This window comes from Paramormyrops kingsleyae, chromosome 4 (genome assembly GCF_048594095.1).
Source record: "Paramormyrops kingsleyae isolate MSU_618 chromosome 4, PKINGS_0.4, whole genome shotgun sequence".
In the NCBI taxonomy this organism is placed as follows: domain Eukaryota; kingdom Metazoa; phylum Chordata; class Actinopteri; order Osteoglossiformes; family Mormyridae; genus Paramormyrops; species Paramormyrops kingsleyae.
Window position 1 is genome coordinate 46,780,688 of NC_132800.1, and position 6,000 is coordinate 46,786,687.

Below are 6,000 nucleotides of genomic sequence, written 5' to 3' on the forward strand. Positions count from 1 at the left end.
AGGACGTCCTTAAAAGTCATCCTAAGGACGTAAAAAAAACTTTCCATCAGGATGTCCTAAGGACGTCCTTTGAGGACAAGATCCGGACCAAAAGAGGACGTCCTATGGACGACCTAAGGACGACTTGCTGTTTGCTGGGAATACCGTTATTTTGGGATATGTGGATTAAGATTAATATATGCAATAAAAATTATTAAGGCTGAAGTGTAGCTCTTAGAACAGGTACCCCCCCACTTATCGTATATTCGCGTTAACAACCGTGGCCTAAAATTACAATAAAAAATTATATCTGCGTTTTAATGTCAAATGTAGCGGCCGCTGTTTTTTAAAAACGCGCGGGCAGGCAGTAGGTAGCCAATACAGACACTGCACTCTACAGCACTGCCTGACGTATAATGTTATAATACTGTAATGAACTGTAGTTAACCACATTTTACTTATTAATTGTTACGGATTTTTATGTGAATTGCTTATGCATACATTACTGTATTTTCTAAATGATTATGCTAATATTCGATCAAGGTCCAAATCGTCTAACGTCCTGTTTTACAGAACGTAATGCTGACGTTAAACGGGGGATACCTGTAGCTGCAGTTGTCAGTGGAGAGGTAGAATGGTTTTTGCAAACATGGAATTTATAGCACTTCGTAGTATGGCATAGCAGGATCACATAAACAGCCACACCCTGACTCCCTGGACACAAAACTGTCCACGAATGCATTATGGTAGTAGTGTACAGGATTGATTGGATTAATTTGTATAGAGATAAGCGATCCACATATTTTTGTATATGAATCCAATCAGGTAAATATAATATAAAAACATCTGAAGGCAAATGTGTTTTATTTCCCCTCATTTTTCTTTTTCTTTTTTTTTCACAGAAGTAACCCACACAACATATAAGGTACTTTAAATATGGATAGACGTAAGGTTAGGAAAAAAGCTGTGAAAAAAGTGAACATGTTTTTGGCATCGCTTGTGAGTGAGGATACAGAGGGCACTGAGACTGTGATGGAAGATTATCATACAATTGATGATACCAGTGTAGATCAAGCCTATCCTTTCTATCCCAGTCAATCAGAGAGTGAGGGGGAGACCTCAGGGGAATGTGAGGATGATTATGCAGGTGGTGATATGGACAGTTTGTCATTGGTGGGCGCACTGAGTGACTGGGCTGTCCGGTTTGGTGTATCTTTAGTTGCTTTGTCTGCCCTTCTGGGAATTCTCAGAATACACCACCCATATCTACCTAAGGATGCCAGGACCCTACTCAAAACAAAAACCTTGTATAGTGTGCAGAATGTTTATTATTTTGGCATTTTAAATAGCTTTGGCAAAACAATGGAGAGGATGTGGTCGAAAGTTACTGAGAGACATGTTTTTTCATTACAGCTCAATTTTGATGGTTTGCCACTCTTTAAAAGTTCTTGTGTTCAGTTCTGGCCAATCCTAGGGATGCTTCGGGGTTGCATGAAGAAACCAGTTGTCATTGCGCTTTTCTGCGGAACTTCAAAACCAAATTCCCTATGTGACTATTTGAGTGACCTTGTTCATGAACTTCAGGAGCTAAGCAAGGGGTTCCAGATCAGTGGAAAACATTTATTTCTAACTGTCTCATCTGTTGTATGTGATGCTCCAGCTAGGGCATATATCAAAGGAATTAAGTCTCATACTGGTTACTCTGGTTGTGACAAATGCATCCAAGAAGGTGTTTATGTAAAGCACAGAATGACATTTCCTGAGGTAAATAGTCCACGTAGAACTGATTCCTCGTTTATCAGCTTGTCTGATGAGGGTCACCATGTCCAAAGCTCACCTTTAAAGGAGGTATCTATTGGAATGGTGTCATGTTTTCCACACGATTATATGCACCTGGTCTGCCTTGGGGTAATGCGAAAATTGTTAGATTTGTGGCTGACTGTAGGACCTCTCTGTTGTCGAGTTACTTCTCATCGGAGCGAACTAATCTCAAATTCACTCATTAGTATGAAAGATTACATTCCTGTAGACTTTGCTCGGAAACCTAGGAGATTGTCAGAGAGGCTAAGATGGAAGGCAACAGAATTAAGACAATTCTTGTTGTATACTGGTCCTGTGGTTCTTTCTGATGTGCTCTCCTTGCCAGTGTACAAAAATTTTATGTTGTTATCAGTTGCCATTTTTATACTTTCAAGTCCAGTGTTATGTCAGGCTCTGAATGATTTTGCCCACCATTTCCTGGTGTCGTTCGTGGAGCACTTCAGTCAGTTGTATGGTCCTGGACATGTAGTTTATAATGTTCATGGCCTGACTCATCTAAGTGAAGATGTGAAATTGCATGGAAATCTGGATTTAATTTCAGGATTTCCTTACGAGAACTACTTAGGGCAGATTAAGAAAATGATTAGAACCCCACATCATCCATTGTCACAGGTCATACGCAGAATTTCAGAAATAAACAATTGCCCAACAGATGATGAATTAGCACATGGAAAACAGATGTTGAAAAAAGAACACAAAGATGGCCCTATTCCGTCTTCTTTTCAGTTTCACCAAGTTCGTCAGTTTAAAGAAATTGTCCTAGATAATACAACATTAAATGTGTCTAAACACGGAGATAACTTTGTTAAGATTGATAATTGCATTGCGTTGGTTGTGAACATTCTGCAGTCACAAGGCAAAGTTTATGTTGTCTTTAAGGAATATCAGGAGAAGAAATCATTTTACTGTATGAGTATCCTATAAATTCGTGTGAACTTGGGATCTATGTGGTAGACAATCTATCATTGACTCTCAAAACAGCTGAACTTAATGTAGATAAATATGTCAGATTGCCATACAAAGGCAAATTTGTTGCAGTGCCCCTCCTGCATTTGAGCAGGTGGAATTCTGGCAACAACTAAGGTTCCAACTACAAGACATCCATATGAATGTGTGTAGTTAATGACAAACTAAAATTTGGGGTTTGTAGTTTGAAGACACTCCAAATTATGTAGAGTTTATGCTGGTTTGTTAAGATTTGTAGTGCATTGATATTTGCTGTTAGGCTACAAGAGAAGCTTTTGTGTTTTATTTATTGTACACTCAGTGAAAAAAAAAAGTTAAGTACCCAGAAGTAATGGATTTGGATGTAATTTGGTACACGTGCAGACCAGCCATAGGACCAGCAGTGTTCTGATGTCTGTGTGATCTGATATTATAATCATTGCAACACAGTCAAATGACCTTTCACCACATCCAGATTCATTTCCACCACTCCGTCTGGGTGCTTAACTTTTTTTGTCACTGAGTATATTTTGTTTATTATCAACAGCTATGTTCAAAATCGTGGAGTTTAAGGAGACAAATGAGGTAGAATTGGTCCCTGGTGTGTGGGTGAGAGATGGTGTCTGCCACTGGCCCCCCTATAAAGGAAAGCAGTTGGATTCAGCAATTAAGCATCAGGTAACCAGGGCTTAAAAACGAAAAAAAAATCCATTCGGTTCACTCCGAGCAGAATCGATATTATAACGTTTCTGTTCTTGCGTTCCTCATTAAACAATACGTTCCGAAAACGGTTTTCTAGAAAAAAATACCGGTTAATAAACGTTATTTTATTACACGGCGCGATAGATAGATAGATAGATAGATAGATAGAGATAGATAGATAGATAGTGTGTGCCTTTTAATAACATGTTTGGCATTATGTTTACAAATGATTAAACCAAATTCCGTGTTCGTGTCATTTGAACTTCTTGTCTTTAAAACCGAGTTTCACCTGGAAACTCGTTACAAATGCGCTAATAATTTTTTTAAAACAATTTTCTTGTTTGATAATACTATAGCGAAATAAGCCCCTTCAAGACCATCCGCTTAACATCCTGACCACACGGCTTAATCTGCGATAAAAACCTGTTGACTTATTCCTTACCTAATATGCATAATAGCCTATTATAGCATTTAATGCATAAAAGTAAAAGAAAACGTAATGCATTGTAACATTATAAAACAACAACAGATTTTTTTTTAACATTTAACACAACAGATCAACAACTTAAATTATAATATACCAAATATTCTGGAGACATTTGAACATGTAGGCCTGTTGTCTTTGGCTTTTTCACTACGACCGCGTCTAGAGTCGTTTGTCCATCAGCTGCTGACCTTTTATTGCTGGTCGAATCAACATATTTCGTTGGATGTTTACGTTGAATGTGTCTCTGCAGGTTACCGCCATGATTCCCAGCTATTTCTGCCCCGCATCCTTCAATATTACAGATCGATTTATCAGACGATTTGTCATATGAAAAAAATTGACGAAAGGGATTTTCTTTATGGCGACCCATCTACAAACAATAGACAATCAGTAATTATTTTTTGTAATTTTAACTACAAGTTTTAATTAGGCTACAATAACTTAAACCTAAACATACCTTTGCACATGAAACAGCCAGGTGCTTGGTAACCTTAAGCTCGTCGCATCAGAAAGGGCTCTGCTTATGACGTCTGCTTCGCGGGCATTTCACGTTGTATGCGTCACCGTCGCATTTGCGCACACAATTTGAATTCATGTTTTTGGTCTGCCAAATTGATAATATAAAGAGAACGATAAAAATACCGTTATTAACCGGTTAATTTGGAATTTCTGTTTCCGTTTCTGTTCAGAACGATTAAAATTGATTTTGTTTTCGTTTTTGTTCCTGTTCAATGTCATTTGATTTCGTTTTTCGCTTTCGTTCCTTGAACCGGTTCAGAGCCCTGAAGGTAACTCCAGACCACAGCTGGATACAGTGGGAAGTCAGAGTGATGTTTATAACAGAGAGTTATGAGGAAGGGAGACGAAAATTACGGGAAGCTGAACACCGTTCAGACCTCCAGTCAGAAGCTGAAGAGCCTGGGAAAAAGAAAAGGCGAAAAATGTATGTATACGGATTTCAGTATTTATGTTTCTTAATTTTTTAATTGCTTCAAGAAAAAAAATTTTCAAATGTTTTATTTCAAATGTTTTATAATTTTGATCAAAATGGTTTTTTTTTCTTAAGGCCAAGTAGCAGACTTCTAGATGCCGCTAATGGTGCTTCAAGTGAGAGTGAAGAAGAAGCAGGACTGCAGCAGAGTGACAGACGTTTACCGGAGGCCCCACCAATCAGCCAAGTTAAAATTTTAACACCCTTGCAAAATGCTAATACTGGAAGTCGCAGTACTTTTCCCTGGCTGAAGAATCCACCCCTCCCTCTGGAAACGATGTGGCAACCTATAGATGCCCTACGTGGAGAGCATGACCTAAACAAAAGTCAGTAACAGGAGTTTAGTGACCAGTACAAGACCCTGTATGGCTCGGCACTTCCCATATGTATATGCATTTCCCCCTGCTTTTCTGTTTATTTTCTTAAGCAGATTTTTTTGATTATCCAGAAGTATACATTGAAGAATTTCCACCAGTTCATTATGTCACTTAAGTTATGGAATTGTCATTCCCCCTTGTGCTTTGTTTTTCTTAAGACCGTGCAGACTTGTTTTCCCCACCACCACCTCATCCAGAGCCTTCAAAAGTTCAGAAGTCCTGGATACCATCTGAAGGTAATATTCATATATTTATGAGTGTTACTTCTCAAAAGGATGTGTTATCTGCAAACTAAAATTTGATGTATATAATAGCATAATTAGCCAGTGTTACATTAGAAAGAGCATTTATTGTGCTGTGATGTTACCTTTTCATTTGTCATCACTAACACTGTGTAACAGGGCCATTGTTTTTGCCTTTAGTCAGTCAGTTTCACCAAGACCATGCAAAACCTTGGACACCACCATCACAGCAGCAAAGGACTCCTGCTGAAGGCAAGTAACACGTGAGCAATTTCCTATTAGAAATGAAAGTTTTTTAAGGGTGGGCATTGTCAGCAAAAATATATTAGTATTTCTACATTGGTTGCCAATTCTACACTGCTTTGGTACTCATTCCTGAACCTTGTTCTAAGTATAAATATAATACTAGTGGGTATTCTCTGCAGTACACACTTTTCTAAGTGCTGGATTTAATTC

The 6,000-nt window shown here is 38.3% G+C and overlaps 1 long non-coding RNA gene across 1 annotated transcript; it reads left to right on the top strand.

Moving 5' to 3' along the window:
- The first annotated feature begins 4,746 nt into the window (after nt 1-4,746).
- LOC140589072 (uncharacterized) lies at nt 4,747-5,775 on the top strand. Its single transcript, XR_011990267.1, has 4 exons — nt 4,747-4,877; nt 5,001-5,251; nt 5,461-5,538; nt 5,725-5,775. It is a non-coding gene; the product is annotated as an uncharacterized lncRNA (long non-coding RNA).
- Nucleotides 5,776-6,000: the final 225 nt, after the last annotated feature.